Source organism: Polypterus senegalus, chromosome 13 (genome assembly GCF_016835505.1).
Source record: "Polypterus senegalus isolate Bchr_013 chromosome 13, ASM1683550v1, whole genome shotgun sequence".
Taxonomy (NCBI): Eukaryota; Metazoa; Chordata; class Cladistia; order Polypteriformes; family Polypteridae; genus Polypterus; species Polypterus senegalus.
In genome coordinates, this window is record NC_053166.1 from 116,255,009 (window position 1) to 116,279,880 (window position 24,872).

Here is a 24,872-nt window from a genome sequence, read left to right on the forward strand (position 1 = left end):
TATTATGTTTCAGAATAGTGCCAGATCAGCTTTCTTAATTCCTTTTCTGCTTCTTCCTTGCTAGCGAAGACATAGAATTGACCATGCAATTCCACTTTCAGTTTGGCAGGAAACAAGAGGCTGTATTTGATGTTGGCTTGCCATAACTGCCGTTTAATGTTGTAGAAGGCGGCGCGTTTAGTAGCTGTTGCTGGAGAGAAATCAGGGAAGATACGAATGTGGTTATTTTCATATATAATCTCTTGCTTGTGTCTGAGGAGTGCCATCACCTCTATCTTAAATAATAATCTCTCAAAGCGAATAATAGAAGATCTAGGTCTAACAGTATTTGATCTGCGTACGCGATAAGCCGCTGCTATCTCAGAATCTGCTTTAAAGTCATCTCCAATTATTTTAGAAAATAGTTTGGCTGCGAATTTCACTGGGTTTGGACTTTCTCGATTCTCAGGCAGACCTTCAATTCTGATATTACTCCTTCTGCTTCCATCTTCCAAAGCAGCAAGTTGGCCTCCGAGTTTTTTTGCATTCGGAGCTGACAGCTGTTGCTTTTTCTTCAGCACTGGCAGCTAGATTTTCGGCTGTTTCAACCCAAGTCATGAATGTCTCCTTGACATCCTCCAGTTGATCAGCAAGCGAGCTCAGTTTAAACGAGGTTTCCTGAATGTGTTCTTCAATTTTACCCAGCATATCTTTAAAGACTGCCTCAAAGCGAACCCACATGCGTTTCTCCAAGTCTTTATTATCCTGCTACCATTCCTGTCGCAGCTTTTGTTTCAGCTTGTCATTTGCCTTTTCCCTTGCCTTCTCGCTTTTCTTTATATCTTTCTTTATCTCTTGCATGAGCTCAGCGATCATCACTTTCAGTTCAGACAGATCAATTCTGCTTTCGTGCACTGTAGGTAAGGCTGCAGGCTCCATTTTAGCCGGTGCTCCTGATGTTCCCGGCTCGCGTAGAGTAGTTGAAACTGCGGACGGCAAGGCCTTTTCCAGTTTCAGGTGATCTTCTCCAATCAGCGAGCTATCGAGACCTGCTTCACTCACACTCATACATTCGCTCCCCATTTCGCTCTCAGCCGAAGACGATGTGGCGGACTGTGGTCCTGAGGAGTCTGGGCTTTCGCCCATCTGATCCAGGTCAGTCTCTGAAAGGCCGTACCTTGAACTTGGGATTGCTGATCTTAGCTTGGATGTAGCTTTAGGTTTCGGTTCTTTTGGACCCCCTTTCTTGTTGGCCATGTTTATATATGCTTGCATATACTGTAGTAGTGCCTCTCAGGTTGGATAAATACAGGATATCTCAGGATAATACGCAATAATAGGAAAAATAAACACCGCTGCTAGCGGAGCTCCACTTCAGATGTCCATCTCTCGCAACGGACGAGACCAACTCCGTTTGCATCATAATTTGAAATATTCTGTTGAATCTAACTGCGGTGGGCTTTCGCCCGGCCCAGGGTTTGTTTCCTACCTTGTGCCCTGTGTTGGCTTGGATTGGCTCCAGCAGACCCCTGTGACTCTGTAGTTAGGATATAGCGGGTTGGATAATGGATGGACGGATGTTGAATCTAAACTCTGAAGCAAAGTCTGATTTTTGTTAAATAGGTAATAAAAATGATGGATGCCAATTAGTTTTGTCAGTTTCAAGTTATTTGACAGTGACAACTGTAGGTTCTTCTTTTTCCATGGAGGGGTGCCAATGAATTTGCCGACATCTGTATTATTTTATTATTTTTATGGCCAATGAAAAACAAGGCTATAGAATTTAATTTTGTTAATAAAAAATGAACAGGTAACACATATTGCCTATAATTTAACAATAGAAAAATACCAAACAACTTAATATAGAAAATAAAGCTTCTCCATGTAGTGTAAAAGTTTTTTCTGAGATAAGAGAGAGGAAGGAAAAAAAACAAGGTATTGGCAGATCCAGTAACATAATATCGGTGATCAGTATAGGTTCTAAAAAAACCTGATAAGAGCACTCATAGAATCATTACTTGGATTTGAACAAGAACAATTTAATTTTAACCACTTAATACCCTGCTGAGAAAAGGTCTACTATATTCTAGGACCTCACAAACCAATGCTGCAAAAAAGGACATCATATTTATCACATTTCTGCTTTTTTGTAGTCAAGTGTCTGAAAATCTAAAGCAGGAGGGAAGAAAATAATCCACAGTAAAGACGGACACAAGTAGCTGCTTCTTAGAAACAAACAGCCAGGCAACTCTTCACATTAGGTCTACAAGATAAATGAAGACAGGATTGTCTTACATTATAAAGTCCTTAGATATCTGTGCAAGAACAAAAAGTTGGGGCACTGTTGCAATTCAGAAAAGAACATCCACTGATCCTTTTTAACCCAAGGTCTGATTAATAGCTGGAGTCACTTTAACATTAATATTCCAGTATTTCACCACCTATGTGTTTACATATGTAAATCCAAAGCATAGTTTACAAGATATTTTATGTATGAATGTATCACAATTCGTGTAACTTCTAACTTAAACAGACACCTGCTTTACTGTACAGTATTCATGAGCTACCAGCTCAAGTGTCAAAAGGACCGCTATTTTTAAGCTACTTTGCCTGTTGCCAAGAACATGGACCAGTATATTTAACACATTCATGGGGGTGGGGTGGGGGGCCTCCATCTGGCAAACAAAAACCTAACTCAGCAAAACAGTGTGTTCTCTATTGTTACTTTTACATTGCCACATCTGTGTAAATCAATTTTTGATAAAACTATTTCCTGGCAATTTTAATTGTCCACTTGATTAGTCCACCACTTTTCCTAAGCAAAGGATTTTGGTATCAGAACAAATTCATGTTAATGATTATCAAATCAAAATACTCTTACAACTTACACCAAAACAAGATTGAAGAATCCGATTTGTTTCAGATCTGCAAACAAGAAGCTATTACACTACAATTTACAGAAGTCACAGAAAGTATACTGTTTACAGAGCACTTGGCATACAAACACTATAAAGATCATAACTATCATTCCATCTTCAAAAATAAAATGCTGTGGGTACTTAACATTGTAAATGTTAATAATTACTATATTATGCATTATATTTGGAACACATAATGCCATAATAAAGTATTTTTTTAACTAAGCATGTTGAAGCTAAAGTAATAGCATGACAAACACAATAAAACAATAACAGACTCAACAGAATTAGGAGTGAATTCTATGTTACGCGGTATTACATTGTACATAACCAATTTGCCAGAAGAAAAAGTCTAAACAAAATCTGCAATGGCGCTTTTCAATAAGTTGCAACAATATTTACAAATATTTGTGAAATCCATGTTTCACATTGGATCCACTATATACAGTATGGTTTACATGTTAAGGCTCACTTTATACAAGGCTACTAGACATGTAGCCAGAGCTTACTTATCTATTAAGCAAACCTTTTAACATGACAAGGTTTTAAATTTCAACTGTTCTTTTTTCTTTTTAAAATCTATGAAGCAAAATATCTTAATAATTCCCATTGATGAAAGCATTAAAACCATTATATATGATTTTCAGAGACAGAGAGAGAGAGAATCTGATCACCGGTTGCTACCAAATGAAGTATTTACATTAAAAAAAAATAAATTATTAATACACACAACCACAGAATGACTATCAAAACCAACATTAATTCCTGAAATCTGACGATACTTTGCTATATATTCTATGAAATGCAAGGTTTAGTACTTTAGTGATAAATGTGAACCTTAACACACATCTTCCCATGTACACTGATCAATACTGATATTTATTATATTCAGCTAGGAGGAATTAAAATTTCACAACTCATTTAACAAAAATTTGAAAAACAAAACAAAAATTGAAACTGTACATCACAGATGTCATTTGTCACAACACAGAATTTGTAGTATATCTGAAATTGTTAAATTGTTCTGCTATTTATTCAAAAGAAAAAAAGGCTTTTAAAATATGTTTCAAGAAGGGAAAACAAAGTTGCCCCATATAAAGTATTTAATTCAGAACAATGGTACTATCACCCATGTGCCCTAAAAACATACCTTTCTTGCAATGCACACGTCAGAATCTTGAGCAAAATAAAACCCAGTTGAGAAAGTGGACTGATGTGAGCCTCAGCTCCCTGGTACAGTCAGTCTTCCTCGTTTCCAGCAACAACTCAAGCTCAGTGTGCTCCCTCTCTCTCTCGCTCACTTTGGAGGCTATATAAGGAATGTAAAACTACACCAAACTATTTCAAACTCAACACCCCCATGAGTCACGGCTCATAGAAGGGACGTCAGCCGCCTTGATTTCCTGGCTTTAGTTTAACTAGAGCTGTAATCATTTGGTGCAAAAGAAAAAGAAAAAAAAAAAAAAAAAAAACCAGTGGACATACACACAAAATTCACATTCTTTAATGCAGGTATAATTTGCATTGCAACTGCTTCCTTGAAACTTATCAACTGAATTAAATATTTAAAACAGATAAAAGTCCACTATTGCAAAATAACTTTCAGCAGCATTCATTATGCTGTGCAAAAGATTTCACTACATTTATATATACAAAAATATTTGCATATTCATTGGGCAAAGGTTTATATAATAAATATCTCACATGTATTTTACCGTCAATAAAGGCTTAATTCACAAGCTAGCTAAACTGCTTGTTAAGTTAATTGTCATAACAGAAATAAAATGTCAGTATTCCATGCTTCCCTGGGTCACATAACCCCTCTGACATAGTGTTAAAACTATACTTGGCATAACAACAATTCTTCCTTGATATGACTATTTTGGAATAGCTCAATAGACAGAGGGGCATGAATAAAAAACAACTTTGCCCTGTCACCTGCCAGTGGTCATTTTCAAACATTTCAGGAGCACACATCTCTACAAAATTCATGTGACGTTTTTAGAACAGACCATTTCTAGCCATCTTCCCTGTGCCTTCAAAGAGCAGCAGAAACACGGGCAGTCCTCACTCCCATGCCAACAGAAAGAAACCAAATGCTGGTAAAATAAACTTATTACTTGACCCTAAAACTTCAAATTGGTGAGCAAAAGTACTAAATATGTCCATGTACATTATGGCTTAATCCATCAAAAATATTAACTGGCCATATTTCCACCCTAGACTGTAGTTCCCAGTAATCATCAACTGGAATAAAAAAATAGGCAAAGAAAATGGCTGAAAGAATGGATTTGTTTCCCCCACTCACTATTATTCAACATTAGGAAACCGTACAAAAACACTCACTATCTGAAGAACACTTTCTTCTGGAGGATTTTTATGATAACATCTCTTATATTAAAATACTATGTTTATAATGGTTACCCTTTTTTTGCCTGTGGGTGTTCTAAAAGCATAAACAACTTCTTTTAAATACAAAAGCAATTCGGGTCTTGGATGGATAAATAAATAGTCTATTGGGTAGAAAATGTGTTTGAGAAAATATAATGTGTGTGACTAATGTGAATTTCCCCTTGGGATTAATAAAAGTATCTATCTACTTCCACTGTTACTGTACAATACTCTTTACTGCAAAATCAAAAGAAATGCATAACATTTTTAAATATCTTGGAAAGTGTTTTAAAACTATAAAAATAGCTGCATAAAGTAAGGCCTGTGTCCAAATAGCCAGCACCAATACTGGTGGCTCTATGGCTACTCCTTGGAAAAAAAACCATTTATGCTGCTACCAGGTTACCATTTTCAACATAAAGAATGCATGCTCATACTGAGGCATCACCAAACTCAATCTGCGAGCACTGCATCCCACAGCACTTTAACCCCAGTTTATTTCTATTACTTGGCTGCTGTCTTGTGTATGATGACACGGGAATAGGCTGCCATTTCCTACGACACTGCACCAGAAAAAGCGTGCTATAAAAATCCTATTCTTCTCTTTTCTAAATTAAAATCCAATTCACAGGTGAACATTTTGCAATGTGCAAGAGAAATATATTACCTGGTTATATGAGCATGACACTGGCACAGATGTTTCTAAAATTTTATTATTTTCACTATGTGTTTTTCTTTTGGACACACATATTTTACCTACTGTCTTCCTTTCTTTATTGCAGTATTCCTCTGTTACCTCAAATCTTTCTTCTTTTAGAACTTTCTAGGCTTCCACTGATACCCTCTGAACGAAAGTTATTCTGTCTGGGTACTTTGGCAGCCAAACTAATTATTGTCTCCCACTGGATGACACCTGAATCTGTCACTGTTGACAGCTGGCAGTCCTCATTCTACAAGTTAAAACATTTGGATTTCTCTGTACCATGGATTAATAATGCTTCCAGTAATGTAATTAAATCCTGGTCTATTGCAGCTCAATTGTGTAAATCTCGCCTTGTAACTGCTTGATTTTGTTTTTTTAATATCCCTTGGCTCAGGCTGGGTGGAAAAGAGTGGGTTTGGTTACTTTGCATGTAGTATATGTTTATAGATATATACAGTACTGTCAAAGTGTCTTTACTTAATAAAGGGCTAATCACAAAAAATATATATTATTTGACCATTTAAAACTTGGGAATCATGCATGCGAACCATATCTAGTTCACTGGTACAGCCCAAAATATGCTTGAGTGTGAAGGCTGTTCACATTCACTGCAAAACCAAAAGATCAATGTTTGGCTTTATGTGTGATAAATCCAGTACCATTCTTGACCTCTGACTTTACTGTGCAATACTAAAGAATGAAACTTCTTCCTTCTCCAACAAAAAAACATCTAACAATGGTGGCCACTAATATGAAGGGACAAAGTACCTTGCTTGTGGTATGTGATTAGAAGGTAAGGAGAGAGTGGTGCATGAGCCATAATGTTTATTTCATTTGCAATGTATTATAGATTGTTTTACATTATACATTTTAGAGGTTATATATACAGTGGTGTGAAAAACTATTTGCCCCCTTCCTAATTTCTTATTCTTTTGCATGTTTGTCACACAAAATGTTTCTGATCATCAAACACATTTAACCATTAGTCAAATATAACACAAATAAACACAAAATGCAGTTTTTAAATGATGGTTTTTATTATTTAAGGAGAAAAAAAATCCAAACCTACATGGTCCTGTGTAAAAAAGTAATTGCCCCCTTGTTAAAAATAACCTAACTGTGGTGTATCACACCTGAGTTCAATTTCTGTAGCCACGCCCAGGCCTGATTACTTCCACACCTGTTTCAATCAAGAAATCACTTAAATAGGAGCTGCCTGACACAGAGAAGTAGACCAAAAGCACCTCAAAAGCTAAACATCATGCCAAGATCCAAAGAAATTCAGGAACAAATGAGAACAGAAGTAATTGAGATCTATCAGTCTGGTAAAGGTTATAAAGCCATTTCTAAAGCTTTGGGACTCCAGCGAACCACAGTGAGAGCCATTATCCACAAATGGCAAAAACATGGAACAGTGGTGAACCTTCCAAGGAGTGGCCGGCCGACCAAAATTACCCCAAGAGCGCAGAGACGACTCATCCGAGAGGTCACAAAAGACCCCAGGACAACGTCTAAAGAACTGCAGGCCTCACTTGCCTCAATTAAGGTCAGTGTTCACGACTCCACCATAAGAAAGAGACTGGGCAAAAACGGCCTACATGGCAGATTTCCAAGACGCAAACCACTGTTAAGCAAAAAGAACATTAGGGCTCGTCTCAATTTTGCTAAGAAACATCTCAATGATTGCCAAGACTTTTGGGAAAATACCTTGTGGACTGATGAGACAAAAGTTGAACTTTTGGAAGGCAAATGTCACGTTACATCTGGCGTAAAAGGAACACAGCATTTCAGAAAAAGAACATCATACCAACAGTAAAATATGGTGGTGGTCGTGTGATGGTCTGGGGTTGTTTTGCTGCTTCAGGACCTGGAAGGCTTGCTGTGATAGATGGAACCATGAATTTTACTGTCTACCAAAAACCCCTGAAGGAGAATGTCCGGCCATCTGTTCCTCAACTCAAGCTGAAGCGATCTTGGGTGCTGCAACAGGACAATGACCTAAAACACACCAGCAAATCCACCTCTGAATGGCTGAAGAAAAACAAAATGAAGACTTTGGAGTGGCCTAGTCAAAGTCCTGACCTGAATCCAATTAAGATGCTATGGCATGACCTTAAAAAGGCGGTTCATGCTAGAAAACCCTCAAATAAAGCTGAATTACAACAATTCTGCAAAGATGAGTGGGCCAAAATTCCTCCAGAACGCTGTAAAAGACTCATTGCAAGTTATTGCAAACGCTTGATTGCAGTTATTGCTGCTAAGGTTGGCCCAACCAGTTATTAGGTTCAGGGGGCAATTACTTTTTCACACAGGGCCATGTAGGTTTGGATTTTTTTTCTCCCTAAATAATAAAAACCGTCATTTAAAACCTGCATTTTGTGTTTACTTGTGTTATATTTGACTAATGGTTAAATGTGTTTGATGATCAGAAACATTTTGTGTGACAAACATGCAAAAGAATAAGAAATCAGGAAGGGGGCAAATAGTTTTTCACACCACTGTAATGGACATAAAAATCCAGTTTATAGATAGAAGAAGAACTAAGTGTTGATTTTCAACAATCTACAAGAAAGTCTGAGTGTTTTGGTTTATTTATTTATATACAAGAGATCCTTGATTTATTGTTTTTGTCCTGAGAAAGGTAGACTCTGCAATGGTGGAGTTAGTCGTTTTACTGTGGAATCAGGATTAGAAGGACCAGTTTTCCAACTGTGCTATTTGTTATCTTTCACAAGATTTAACAGGCAGTTCATTTTGAGTTTTATGTACTTTACATTTGGTAGGTTTGGGATTATTAAGTTAGTGTTATGATGTTTGGTTCTGTTATAAAAAATAGGAAGCATGACATGTTATACATGGTATGACATCAGAACAACTATGACAAGAATAAGCCATTCAGTTCACATCTTATTCACCAAATTAAAAGTCCTACTCTCTATTACAGCATTTGGTAATTTATTCCATGTTTCTATGGTTCTTTGCGTATAGTATTTTTCTAGTTTTAAGATATTTTTATATTTACTTTTTATTATTTTCATTCTATTTTTATAATTTATCTGACACAGACTTGGAAGTCAAAAAGTTTTCCTTGTAGTTGTCAAATTGTATATAATTCATGTTGTATACCTGTTAATGTACACTGCATATAACTGTGACAGGACCTAATTTTCTCATGACAATATGACAGTTCAAGGTTTCCAGTATAATAAAAAATGCAAGAATTAAGCAGGTAGTATGATGTCTTAATTTTCTAAAACACTTTAATTTCTATTTGTGATTCTCTGTGTAATGTTATATTTATTTTAAATACCAATGCTGACTTTACCATCTACCCATTTCCCGACTTTTAGTATATTTGTTAATTTCTACAAGTTTTTTTTGAAATACTGTTGTAGTCACCATGTTGAGAAATATATATGCATAGGGCGCATTTCTACAAGCATATCAACATTAAATAGTGAACATCCACCTGTAAAACAGGAAATCCTGCAGTTATGCACAGTCAGTCCATGACAGGTACACATGGAAAGAACTCCACACAGACCCTGACCAGTACAGCAATCAAAATTGAGCTAATGGTGCTGGGCGACAGGAATACTAGCTGTACGCCACCACCCTGTCCATGTTAAAGCAACAGTACTAATTAACCTTGCAAAAACTTAATGGATACATGTAACTTCAGTACAGTTGATAGCATTGATGCATGCTACATGTCCACTTAATCTTTCACTGCAATTATATCACCAACAAGCATGCAATAAATATTCTTGCTAAATAAGGAAAGTATGTTTACTCCCCTGTGCCAACCAGACAACTGTGCTCTAATCCACACACTACGAAATGCATGGATCTTATTTATTCTACCAATTTATGTTAATTTGACCACTAGATATTACTATATAATAATAATATGCTTATGACATCAAAGTCTAATTTCATTTTTCCTTTTTTATTTTTGCAAATAGAGCTAGTGAACAAATACCTATAGCCAAAAATTGGAGGCACAGCATTAATGCTGGCTGGTGAACTTTCCCACTTTTTGGTGTACAAATATAACACTTTTTTCCCCCTTTTATTTATTTTGCCAGTTTAAATACTGACCGAATTTGAAGCCAGGTGGCTATTCAAGTTTGTAAAATATGCCAAAGGAACAGGTACCTATTTTTAGTGACTTCTCCTTGGTCCACCATGACTCCTAAATCCTTCTCAAAATGTATATATTTAAGTTTCATACCTCTCACAGTGTATTAAAAGCTAAATCCTGTAGGACTTTGTTACGTTAGTTGCATTATGCTCTTATTTTCAGCTCTATGATCTCATTCTATTCATTTTACACAACTCACTTTGATTTTGCTTAACACTAGAATTACCAGAGCCTACGAAAAAACTCGTAAATCCGTCCCACCTTAAATCGCTTCTTAAAATCGTTCACAGCTCTCCACCAGCGTCTTTTGTCATCTAAATGTGCTGATAAAAATCAGGCTGCAAGCAGCCGGCTATTCCATCCCCCCACCGACTTTGAACGTGCACAAACTTCTCCCAGCTCATGCCTTGATTGATTTTCTGGGAGTGAAGTGGAGTTTTAGAGTGGAAATAAAAGATCATTGTTTGGAACACACGCATTTCATGTCTGTTCCGTTTCTACAGTAATCTGTGTAAACACATTGTTAAAACAGAAACGTTTTGTATATTCTACTAGTAGATGACAAAATGTAGGCATAAACTATACAATGTATGAAGCCTGAAGTATCCAAGAAATACTTTCACAAAAGGTACAAATCTAACACAAAAATTGCGCTTTTATTCAAAAATATAACTGCAGAAACAAAAAGCCGCCTTAACATGCGATATTGACAGCCATTTATTATGACTGCCTCCGTGGTGCAACAGAATCAGCTGCAGACTGGGAGTCAAAAGGTTGCGAGTTCGATCCTGCACCACTCCGTTTTGAGAAGTAAACCGCTCTTAAGTCTTACTATTTTAAAATAAAAACATACATTTGATTTCAGTCTTTAACAGCCGGTGTAGTTTATGATACTTGTAAAGGTTAGCTTTGTTTTTTTTTAGTCAGTTTTATCTCAGCCTCCTTCACGAGCCCAAATGCACCCCACCCCTGCATCTGACACTGCTGTTTTCACATAGACGCGCTAGAGGTAAACTCAGCTCCCTTCTACATCGGAGCAAGAATGCACATACCATTGCTTGCATACTAAAGTGTCAGCAGGCACTTTTCATGGCATTACACACATTTTTGAGCATGCCCTCTGCACACTACTTGTGAAGTAAGCAAATAAATAAAGATAAATCGTGTCATAAAATGATTTCTTCAAAACGTCGAATGTTATTTATTTGGCACGGACATGCTCAAAAAATACATGTGTAATGCCATAAAAAGTGCATGCAGACATTTCCATCCCAAATAAATAACATTAGACGTATTGAAGAAATCATTTTATGAACCGATTTACCTTTATTTAAAAGTTCAACTTTAAACTTTAGTTAAGAAGAAGCATTATATTGCAAAAGACTGTAAACTACAAAGAATCAAATTTCCAACAGTTTAAAATAACAGTTAAATAACACAAGACATTATGTTTTATGTGAGTGCACATGTAAAAAGACATGACATTCTTTAATGTCAGGCGTAGACACATGGGCAGAGTACCCTAGTCAATGGGCAGTCAATGCAATGAAAAATGCGTAAAACTGAAGTAAGTGTAAGAACTGGGTCCAAATTTTGTGGTTTTTTGGGAAGTCATTTCAGAGACAGTTAAGGCTGGGTATGGTCAGGAAGAGGTATGAAAAAACCTGTTCAGTCTACATTCCTTTTGATTACACTGAAAAGAAAATGGAATAAATTAGAATAAGTGAGTTTTAGCACTGACATTTCTAAACAGCCCTAATGTTGACTGAATATTTTGATTCAAGATATAATGAGGTGAAGTATTATATTATATATATATATATATATATATTTTGTTATGGAGCTATTCTTTCTTTTTTTTTTTAAACTAGGGATACTTGCCTCATTGATTTATTACAATTATTTTTAACAAAGTGCACTTCCAAATTACTATTTTTATTGTTCAATAAAATTATTATTAATGGTTTAGTTTTAGTTCTTCTTCATCATGTATTTTTGGTTATAGTTTAGTTTTTATTTCACAACGACATTTCTATTTTATTTTTATATCTATTAGTTTCAGTTTTAGTTTTAGTAATTATGGCATGGAGCTTTTATGAAGTTTACTGTACACTTAACAAATACAAGTTTAATGTTAGTGGAAGCTTACTACACTAAATGGTTCACTATCTGGTTTTGTTTTTGTCTAATAAAAACAAGCATAATCAACACTAGATACTGAAATATGTTAATTTTACACAATTTTATAATTTTTCAAATATTTTCACATGAACATCACGGGGGCTTAGGAAGAACATGACTCTTACACTTGAATCAGTGTGCAGACCCCACCTAGCTGTATTGAGGGAAACAAAGAAAAACAAGCATGTAGTGTCAGGGTTTGGGGCAATATCAGGTATTTTGAGTTGTGAATATTAACTAAAAAAGATAAATTAATAAATATAGAATAAATACAAAAGCCCATTAGTATGTTTAGTTTTTCATCACTTGGCACACTCTCTTCACCTACCTACCTTTGTTTGAATCGCTTTATTGGTAAACAATGTTTTTAAAGCAAAAGTGATTGGTCAGCAACAATATGCTGATCTTGTATGATGACCCAGTCAGTCTCTCGATCAGTGCCGCTTTATTTTCAAAAACCGGGATTGGTCTATCCTCGACTTTCTTGCATACTTAGATATGGGGATGGATATTTGAGGAGTAAACCGGAAGACAATGATTATATTTTTATATTATGTACATTAAAGAACCATCAACAACAAATATAAATAAAATAAATAAAAATAAATAACATATTGAAAAATTATTATAAAAGTAGCTGTATGAATAAAAAAAAATAAATACAAAATAATAATAAAAAAATTGAGTATGTGCTTAGGTAAAGTACCACTTCCGGGCGATGGATTTGGCCCAAAAGTTAGAGATCTACAATTGTGGTTTAACAGCCACATGCCGAATTTCATCCATCTGACTAGTTGCGTTTTTGAGCTACCGTGTTTATACACACATTCACACACACACAGACACACAGACACAGACACAGACACACACAGACAATTCCAAAAAACAGTATTTTTGGACTCTGGGAGGTCTAAAATGTCAAGACTCATCAAAATATCGAGGTTGAATTTTTTCATGATTACTATACTTTCTCTATACTTCGTATACCTGCGCCACCACCACCTGCTCAAAGCATCAGGATGCTCCAACATTGATGGACTAAAAGCCAGAAGTCTACATGACCATCATCATCAAGTCCTTACGTGAGAACCCTAAATACAAAGAGGACTGTTTCATTTATGTGAGGTAGAATGCCCAGAGGGGACTGGGCGGTCTCATGGTCTGGAATCCCTGCAGATTTTATTTTTTTCTCCAGCCGTCTGGAGTTTTTTTTTTTATTGTTTTTTCTGTCCTCCCTGGCCCATCGGACCTTACTCTTATTCTATGTTAATTAATGTTGACTCATTTTATTTTCTTACTGTGTCTTTTATTTTTCTATTCTTCATTATGTAAAGCACTTTGAGCTGCATTTTTTGTATGTAAATGTGCTATATAAATAAATGTTGTTGTTGTTTTATATGAGAAAGTAAACACGATTTCTCCTGTGCGAAGAGGCAGGTCAATTGCTGTCAACAAAAAGCAGTCACCTGAGAAATAAACTGAAATATTACTCATGATTTTTCTGTCCATATGGTAAACGTTTTGTTGACCAGCACATTCTGATTTCAGCCATTTGAATTACATCTTGATATACAAGCACAAAGAAAGGCAGCACGTAAATTGCTTTCTAATTCACACGCTTTATGCGCCCACATTTAGCTTGCTCTGTCACCGCAAATGCTGTGTGAACAGCCGCCCTCCATCACCCGCCGCTGTTCACTGGATGAATATGTGCAGGCAGCTCGTGGTGGATGACTTTCTGTTTTATGGTTAAAACTTACATGGGTTAAAGACTAACGGCAAGACTATTTATTCAAAAACTAAAAATATTTTAGTAAATTATTATTTTATTTCAGTTAGTCTTTCCAGCTACTTTAATAGTTTCGTTTAGTTTTAGTTTTTCATTTCGGTTTTGCTAATTATTTTATTTCAGTTTACAAAAATGTTTTTTTAATAATAGTTTCAGCTTTGATTTTAGTTTTCTTTAACTATAATAACCTTGATAACTCCTACAGCAAACCTAACCACTGTCACACTTCCCCCGTACATATTCTGTACAACTCTTACATACTTCTCTGCCACTCCCAAATTCCTCATACAATATCATAACTTCTCTCTAGGTACCTTGTCATATGCTTTCTCCTGGTCCACAAAGACACAATGCAGGTCCTTCTGGCCTTCTCTATACTTCTCCATCGACACTCTGAGAGCAAACATTACACTTGTGGTGCTATTTCCTGGCATGAAACCATAGTGCCGCTTGATAATTATCACCTCCCATCTTAACCTAGCTTCCATTACTCTGTCCCATAACTTCATGCTGTGGCTCATCAGTTGTGTCCCTCTGTAGTTAATACCGCTCTGCACATCCCCTTTACTCTTAAAACATCATTATTAGTACACTTCTCCACTCCTCAGGCATCCTCTCATTTTCCAAAATTGCATTCAACAATCTGGTTAAAAACTCCACTACCATCTCTCTCTCCTAAACAGCTCTATGCTTCCACAGGTATGTCATCTGGACCAATGTCCTTTCCATAGCTGTCCTTGCTTCCTGATTCACTATCTCCATATCATCCAAGATTCTCTCTCTCATTCATCAGTCTCTCAAGTACTCATTCAATTTGCTCAACACACTCTACTTGCAAGTACGTTTCCATCTTTATCCTTTATCACCCTAACCTGCTGCATATCTTTCCCAGCTCAGTCCCTCTGTATGACCATTTGGAACAGGTCCTTTTCTTCCCTCCTTAGTGTGCAACCTCTCATACAGTTCATCATACACCTTTTCTTTAGCCGCCTTCTCTTTGTACCCCTGTCTACTTTCTGCATCTCAGACTATCCCATTTCGTCTTCACTAACCTCTCTTTCTTTCTCTGTATACTCTCCTGTATTTCCCCATTCCACCAACAGGTTTCCGTTTCCTACTTCCTCTTTCCAATGTCACGCCAAGCACCCTTCTTGCTGCCACCCTTACAACTTCTGCTGCAGTTGCCCAGTCATTTGGTAACTCTTCACTACCATCCAGTGCCTGTTTTACCTCTTCCCTGAACTCAACCTTGCAGTCTTCCTTTTTCAACTTCCACCATTTGATCCTTGGCTCTGCCCTCACTCTTCTCCTCTCCTTGAGCTCCACCATCGTCCTACAGACCACCAACCTAGGCTGCCTAACTACGCTTCCCCTGCCACCACAATAGTATAGAATCTCCTTTAGACTGACCCTCCTGCATAGGATATAATCTACCTTGGTGCATCTTCCTCCACTCTTGTATGTTACCCTATGTTCATCCTTCTTCTTAAAATATCTATGTACCACAGCTATGCCCATCCTTTTCGCAAAATCCACTACCATCTGGCCTTCTGCATTCCTCTCCTTGACACCATACCTACCCATTACCTCCTCATCTCCTCTGTTCCCTTCACCAACATGTCCATTGAAATCTGCTGTGGCTATTTGGTTTTGTGTTTATAATGATTCAGGAGTTTTACACCTCAGAGAATTTATTTTGACATGGTTTTATTTTGCTCCATGTAAGTTTGATTTTTCCCCATTTTAATTGTAGGCACTGCCACATTTGGAGAATGGCAAGGCTTGCTGCCATGACAATGTTTCCCAGGGCTGCTTAATGCACGATGTCAACTATGTGACCGTATGTGCACACTCACTTCCACACTTTCCAATACTGGATAAACCCCACAAATTGTTGGCAACTGTTTCTTTAGCATACTTCTGTTTGAAAGATTTTTCCATTCTAAATTGACTTAAGTTTTAATTTGTCCTTTGGCTTAATGAGCAATAAGTTTGCTTTATAGTTAATGATACTGGCACAGCTTCTTTAATGTCTCCCCTCCTAGTTCTTTCTAAAAATAGATTCCTGTCATCAAGACAGAACAAAATACCAGTTCCTTTAAATATGTGGGATCCTGGGATGAAACACATTTATTAAGAAATTAATTTAATAGTGTTAGAGCAGCAGAGACATAGGAAACAGATATTTGAACTGGCAACTGATGTTTATTTCAGTCTTTGATTAAACTGTCTATAAGGTGAGAAAAAAAGAGTGTTTAAACAACAATGGGGGAATTCAAATATACTAAATATACAAAAAAGTTGGAACACTCTGTAAAGTGTAAATAAAAACAATGTGATGACTGGCAAATCATGCAAGCTCTATATTTAATTGAAAACAGTACAAAGACAACATATCAAATGTTGAAATCAAGAAATCTTCATTTTTTTCTGTTTAATCGGGAGTTTTTCCACCTTAGGAAACTAATTTTTGACATTATTTTTTAATTTTCCTCAAAAAATAAAACATTTAAATGTTTTATTTTGATCATGGGCACCATGAAATGAGTGTCTCGTTTCCATGACAATATTTCCCAGAATCCATAAGGCCTATGCAATCTATGGTGGCAACTATGCAACCATATGAAGGTAAGTGCTGCTACATTATCTGATATTGTTTAAAAAAAATAAGTTATTTCAGATTTTTTCCTTTAGTGTGCTTTCATTTTAAAAGAGCTTTTCCATTCTGAAATTTGACTTTGATTTTTAATTTGTTCCTTGGCTAAACAAATGACTGGCTTGATTTCCAGTTAAATATCATGGCTTTTGTTTAAGTTTCTTCTCCAGGCCCTTTCTAAAAATAGATTCCTGTCTCTTTGGGACAGAATATTAACATCTTGTTTAAAAAAGTCCAGATGCCACTTTGTTTTTGCCATTTACACTGCCATTCTGTGAATCTCATTGTGAAGATGCACATAGGTATGGTCACAAAGGTTGCAATCTATGATGTTGTTAATGTGACAGGATATAATGATCAGCTATGGCAGTCATGTTTTATTAGAGTTTGTGGATAATGTTATGAAACAAAGAATTTCTGCATTCTTCTTTAGGTTTTAATTCGATTTTTGCCCACCTGCTATCTTCTAAGACTTTGACACCCAATTTATTTTTCACCCAGGTTTCTGATACTTGCAGAGATATTGACTGCAATTTTTGCTAATCCACTTGCTAATCCTTTACTCTTTTCTCAGCCTCGCTTCAGATCAGCATAACATAATGAGCTTAAACTGCAGGATCTTTATTTAAACTTGTTTTTATGTTTGCAGTTCTATTTGGTACCTGTTCTATGTAACTTAAGGTAAAAAAATACATCTTAATTTTGATCAAAAACACTATACCCATTAGGGAATTAAAATCTGAAATTTGGTAAACAATTTGCATAATGAATCACAAGCATTTAGACGTGGCACATGACATTTTTCAGCATCCATTCATCCATTATCCAACCCGCTATATCCTAACTACAGGCTCACGGGGGTTTGTTTGATGGAGCCAATCCCAGCCAACACAGGGTGCAAGGCAGGAAACAAACCCCAGGCAGGATATTTTTGCATATTCTGTTGAACACTAGAAGGCCATATGGATCGTGGATCTTGAAAATCTTCTAGTAAGAAAGTATGGCTGCACTAGTTGTTCCCTGTCTTACGCTTACAAACATTTATCATGCCATTGCTAATCCACTGGAAGGAGGAACACATGACCTCTGCTTATTAAAAAATAAAAATGAAAAAACATGCTCTAAAAAAAAAGGTAAATACGTGAACATCCCCCAAAACACTTGATGTTAAACCAAACTTGTGGAAAACAGCTTGCTTAATGTTCTTTTCCTTAGATCAATAAAGCCTCCAAACCCCACCACAACAGCAAAGACTTTTCCTTCAATAAGGTAATCCAACTTTCTCATGATACTGCTCTAAAAGTGCTATTAAAGAGTATGCAACATATTGCATATTTAAACATATTCCTATTTAAACCAAACTCATAATTTGGGAAATGATAGAAATAAGTTGGACTCCTGCAGAAGGATTTTAAATACTACAGTACATACTCTGAAATGATGTGGCACTCATGCATACCACTAAAAGGCATTTAAATAGAAGTGCCATCATGCACCTGGAAAGAAAGCAGAGACTTGGACTACAATCACATTAAGTCAATAAATTATGAAAGTGTTAATTCCAGTTACTCAATAAAAGAAAATTAAAGTTCAAAAACAACATAAAAGCACTTACAGACTCCTGGACACATATAGTCAGAGAGCTCTGACCCTTGTCATTGCTCTTGTAGGAGTAAAGAGAGAGAAAACTGTAAGAGCAGTAAAACAATAATTTTAACTGCAACTTTATATATAAAACAAACAAACTCACATATTCACATATTTTCTTTCACAAAACGAAAAAGACAAATTTACCAAACAACCTACCAGTAAGAAGAAAAAGAAGCCCATCATCAAGCAGCACTATCAGTTCTTAAAAAGGTTAAGGAGCAGCGAGTGCTCAATGACACCAAAAACCATTAGATATGATGATAAATATTGGTTATTTCATTTACTATAATGTGTTCCAAATCTGAAAAAGTTCTGATACATCTTTTCTTAATGTATCCATATCATATACACCAGTATCTTAGGCAAAAACTAAAAGTATATTTTCTCCCCACTTTGTTCACTGCTTGATTATAACTTCACTGTTGCTTTCATCCCTGTGTTAGTAAGTTCTCATTATGCATGTGAAGTCAGCAGGGAGGGGATCCAAAAGCCATTTTACCTGTACCTGTAAAAGGTCACTTTACTGTTTAAAATACTTGATTTGATGCAGTTGTATAAACTAGAGTCTCAGCTTCTTTGTTAACTTGCATTTTGATACTGTATTGTAATTTTGCTTTCTCTGTAAAATTTAATACCAAGTAGGAGTAAAGACTAAGTTACATTATCTTCAAATTGCTTGAATATTTAAACTTTCTTTTTTATTCACAACCCTAGTACCTATGAAGCTATTTTTTTTTATTCATTTTTATAATACTTGCAAAACAGCCAATACAATTCCTCTGAAACATACTGATTTTAAGGCATACATAATCTTGCACTATATTACTGCAGTCTTCTGCCAAGATAATATTAATCACCATTAAGGTAAGTAACATTCTTTGCCAAATAAAAGTGAAGGCCTTGAAAGACAAGTTTTCAATCTTCTTACACCCTATAAAAAAGTGCCTACTTAATCTTAATCCTGATATATTATTGCTCAATTCACATTCTTCATCCTAACTGCGGACACTAGCAGATACTTGGTAAAAATTTGCCATCTGTTACATAAAAGAGACACCTGCTAACAATTTCTGATTCTTCTGAATTAATGAAAATAATAATATACACCTATCTTGACTCACTGAATCAATTCTTTATCGCTCTATTACAAGAAAAATCCTGGGAGAGAAAGACGGGAGACGAGATGTGATCTTCACGTTAAGATCACGAAAGACACTTAAAAGACCCACGCGACACAAGAGATTGGCCACAGACGTCTCGCGGGGACTTTAAACATGAGATTCTTGCAAGACACCCATATTACAACCAATATCAAATAAGACAATAGGTAGCAAAACACACGTGTAAATGCTGCACACACAGATCCAGGGTTCTCAGCGCATATAAAGCGTACAAGGACAATACATTATAAATGAAATATCGATAACTAAGCGAAAAAAAAAGCAGCACGGAGAAAAGAGACCCAAAAGCATTGGAGAGAAAAAAAGAGCAAAAAAGAAAAAGAATAATCTCTAGGTGCAAATTCAGAAAATAAGGAAAGTAATTATCAGCCAAGAACAAGTGTAATTGAAAAAAAGCACGTTCAATCGGGGGCTCAGAATTAAAAGACAGAGAGTTAAAGACAATGTAAAACTTCATAAAGATGTTCACAAATGTTGGAGCTATACATACAGTGCATCCAGAAAGTATTCGCAGCACATCACTTTTTTCCACATTTTGTTATGTTACAGCTTTATTCCAAAATGGATTCTTTTCCTCAGAATTCCACACAAAACCCCCTATAATGACAACGCGAAAAAAGTTTAAGGTTTTTGCAAATTTATTTAAAATAAAAAAAGAGAAAGCACATGTACTTAAGTATTTACAGCCTTTGCCATGAAGCTCAAAATTGAGCTCAGGTGCATCCTGTTTCCCCTGATCATCCTTGAGATGTTTCTGCAGCTTAATTGGAGTCCACCTGTGGTAAATTCAGTTGATTGGACATGATTTGGAAAGGCACACACCGGTCTATATAAGATCCCACAGTTGACAGTTCATGTCAGAGCACAAACCAAGCATGAAGATAAAGGAATTGTCTGTAGACCTCCGAGACAGGATTGTCTCGAGGCACAAATCTGGGGAAGGTTACAGAAAAATGTCTGCTGCTTTGAAGGTCCCAATGAGCACAGTGGGCCTCTATCATCCATAAGTGGAAGAAGTTCAAAACCACCAGGACTCTTCCAAGAGCTGGCCGGCCATCTAAACTGAGCAATCGGGGGAGAAGGGTCTTAGTCAGGGAGGAGACCAAGAACCTGATGGTCACTCTGTCAGAGCTCCAGAGGTCCTCTGTGGAGAGAGGAGAACCTTCCAGAAGGACAACCATTCCTGCAGCAATCCACCAATCAGGCCTGTATGGTAGAGTGGCCAGACGGAAGCCACTCCTTAGTAAAAGGCACATGGCAGCCTGCCTGGAGTTTGCCAAAAGGCACCTGAAGGACTCTCAGACCATGACAAACAAAATTCTCTGGTCTAATGAGACAAAGATTGAACTCTTTGGTGTGAATGCCAGGCATCATGTTTGGAGTACCAAGCACCGCTCATCACCAGGCCAATACCATCCCTACAGTGAAGCATGGTGGTGGCACATCATGCTGTGGGGATGTTTTTCAGCGGCAGGAACTGGGAGAATAGTCAGGATAAAGGGAAAGATGACTGCAGCAATGTATAGAGACATCCTGGATGAAAACCTGCTCCACAGCGCTCTTGACCTCAGACTGGAGCGACAGTTCATCTTTCAGCAGGACAACGACCCTAAGCACACAGCCAAGATATCAAAGGACTGGCTTCAGGACAACTCTGTGAATGTCCTTGAGTGGCCCAGCCAGAGCCCAGACTTGAATCCAATTGAACATCTCTGGAGAGATCTTAAAATGGCTGTGCACCAACGCTTCCCATCCAACCTGATGGAGCTTGAGAGGTGCTGCAAAGAGGAATGGCCGAAACTGGCCAAGGATAGGTGTGCCAAGCTTGTGGCATCATATTCAAAAAGACTTGAGGCTGTAATTGCTGCCAAAGGTGCATTGACAAAGTATTGAGCAAATGCTGTGAAAACTTATGTACATCTGATTATTCAGTTTTTTTTTTATCTATACTAATAAAAGGCAAAGCCCTCACTGACTCACTCACTCACTCACTCATCACTAATTCTAAAACCTCCCGTAGAAGGCTGAAATTTGGCAGACTCATTCCTTACAGCTTACTTACAAAAGTTAGGCAGGTTTCATTTCGAAATTCTACGCATAACAGTCATAACTGGAACCTACTTATGTGCATATATACCGGCCATAGCCTGTAGGTCAGTCGCCGTGTGAGGTGGAGTTGCGTCCCTCATCGTCACGCCTCCCACGTAAACACAGTACGTAGAGAACAAGGAAGAGCTCCAAAGAGCACTGAAGAAAAAGCGCATTACACAATTGAGAAGGCAGCAAAAGAATATCAAGCGAGTGACGCATACAAGCATATTCATAAGTGCAGCTACTGCGGAAGCAAAGCACGGTGTAAACCGTAAGTTTAAATTAAGTTTATAGACACATTTCCGCTGCCGTTTGTCATGCCTAAGATGAATACAATATTCACGAGATACATGTTTAATGAGTAGACACGAGGTATAAACAAGACTTTGGATCACTTTGTAATGGAGTTAAAATTGCTGTAGCGAGAAACTTTTAAGTGCCGGGTCTTAGCTAACATTAAATAAAGCCGTGGACATCGCAAGATCACACAAGAGAGCAGCTCACGTGAACTGTGAACGCAGCACGAGTGATCACTTCGATGAATCAAACGTGTTTAAAAAATGCATAACACAATTGAGAAGGTAGCAAAAGAATATGAAGCAAGTGACGCATACAAGCATATTCATGAGTGCAGCTACTTCAGAAACAAAGCACAGTGTAAACCTAAAGTTTGAATTAAGTTCATAGACAGGCTGCCGCTGGTGTTTGTCATGCCCACGACAAATACGATATTCGCGGAATACAAGTTTAATGAGAGGACGCAGGGTATAAACGAGAGTTTTGATCACTTTGTAACTAAGTTAAAATTGCTGGTGAAGGACTGTGTTTATGCAAATTCTAAAAGACTGTGTTTGTGGGGGGACTGACGGGTGGGGGATTCACCTCATCATCTCCCCTCTCATTCACCTCATTTCATTCACTTCATTTCGCTCCGAGCTGAGCTCCGCACCGGGCGCAGTCTTACTGTTCTTTTTCCTTAGTGTTTAGTCTTCTCTCCTTTACTGATTTATATAAAAGAGAGTTGAGATCGTCAGGGATAGAGTAGTGTTTGGCACAAACTCAGCAAAAGTGCAAGAGAAACTTTTAAGTGCCGGGTCTGAGCTAACATTAAATAAAGCCATGGACATCACAATCCGAGAGACTGTGTTTGTGGAGGGATTGACAGTTAAGGTGGGTGGGGGAGTCGCGTCATCATCTCCCCTCCCATTCACATTATTTCATTTACTTCATTTTGCTCCGAGCTGAGCTCCGCAGCTAACACGGCCTTGCGGAAGCAACTTCGTGACGCTGCTACCAAATACTCATAGAAAAATCAACAAGTTAATACACACACTGTCTCTAGAGTTTCTCCACACTCCACACAGCCACCGAGACTTCAGGTCACGTGTCTGCAAAAGAACATAATTGAGGCAACTATTTTTACTGGCAGTTGCTCAGGGGAGAGAGAGTTTGTATTCCTCGCATCCCCGTTATACCCTCTGATCTCCCATTTCAATTCAAATGCCTCCAATTTCGAGTAAGGCTCTGCTTTGTGATGACAATTAATAAGTCTCAGGGACAGATCCTACAAAAGGTTGCCATTGATTTGAGGCAAGATTGCTTTTCTCCTGGACAACTATACATTGCATGCTCAAGAGTAAGCTCGCACAGCTTGGTCATATTACAACCGGAGTGCTGAACTGACAATGTGGTATAGAAAGAGATCCTTAACAAATAATTATTGGTATATTTTCCCTCAGTTTAAAAAGGTTTACTTTTCTTCTTAATAAAAATGTAAAAGAAGTACTTCGCCGCTGTGAAGCGTGGGGATGGTGATAGATATATATATATATATATATATATATATATATATATATATATATATATATATATATATATAGATATAGATATAGATATAGATATAGATATATATATAATATAGATATATAGATATAGATATATAGATATAGATATATATATATAGATATACGTAGAGAACAAGGAAGACCTCCAAACAGCACTGAACAAATTGAGAAGGCAGAAAAAGATTATGAAGCAAGTGATGCATACAAGCGTATTCATAAATACAAGCCGCCTACCAAATTTCGTGAAGATTGGGCCATAAATAAGAAAGTTCAACATGGCGGACATGGTCGACCGTTACATGTAGAATTTCGAAATGAAACCTACTTAACTTTTGTAAGTAAGCTGTAAGGAATAAGCCTGCCAAATTTCAGCCTTCTATCTACACGGGAAGTTGGAGAATTAGTGATGAGTCAGTGAGGGCTTTGCCTTTTATTAGTATAGATAGATAGATATACAGTATATCTGTCTATCTCTATATTATATATATATATATATATATATATATATATATATATATATATATAATCTCTCTCTCTATATTTAGATAGATAGATAGATAGAGATATATATATATCTATCTCTATATATATCTATATATATCTATATATATCTATATATCTATATATCTATATCTATATCTATATCTATATCTATATATATATATATATATATCTCTCTCTCCCCATGAGCTCACCACCTATGGGAGGGGCCAAGGAGGTTGGGTGCAGTGTGAGTTGGGTGGTGGCAAGGCGGGACCTTGGCGGTCTGATCCTCGGCTACAGAAACTGGCTCTTGGGACGTGGAATGTCACCTCTCTGAAGGGAAGGAGCCTGAGCTAGTGCGCGAGGTCGAGAGGTTCCGCTAGATATAGTCGGACTCACCTCGACGCACAGCTTGGACTCTGGAACCAATCTCCTTGAGAGGGGCTGGACTCTCTACCACTCTGGAGTTGCCCCGTGAGAGGCCCGAGCAGGTGTGGGCATACTTATTGCCCCCACTGAGCCTGTGCATTGGGGTTTACCCCGTGGACAGAGGGTGGCCTCCCTCCGCGGGTGGGGAAGGGTCCTGACTGTTGTTTGTGCGTATGCCAACAGCAGTTTGGAGTATCCACCCTTTTGGAGTCTCTGAGGGGTTGCTAGAGGGCATACCTTCTGGGATTCCCTCGCTTTGCTGGGAGACTTCAATGCTCACGGGCAATGACAGTGAGACCTGGAAGGGCGTGATTGGGAGGAATGGCCCCGATCTGAACCCGAGCGTGTTTTGTTATTGGACTTCTGTGCTCGCCACGGATTGTCCATAACGAACACCATGTTCAAGCATAAGGGTGTTCATATGTGCACTTGG

The 24,872-nt window shown here is 37.3% G+C and overlaps 1 protein-coding gene across 5 annotated transcripts in view; it reads right to left on the reverse strand.

The window, feature by feature from the left end:
• pdlim7 (PDZ and LIM domain 7) overlaps positions 1-24,872 on the reverse strand; it is a 259,211-nt gene that overhangs the window by 220,592 nt on the left and 13,747 nt on the right. Inside the window, exon 1 of one of the 5 annotated variants that reach the window (XM_039774501.1) lies at positions 4,048-4,195. The exons of the other annotated variants lie outside the window; for them this stretch is intronic. The gene's annotated coding sequence lies outside the window, so the exon portion shown is untranslated. Of the gene's footprint in view, positions 1-4,047; positions 4,196-24,872 lie in introns of those variants that run through there. 5 annotated transcript variants of the gene reach the window in all.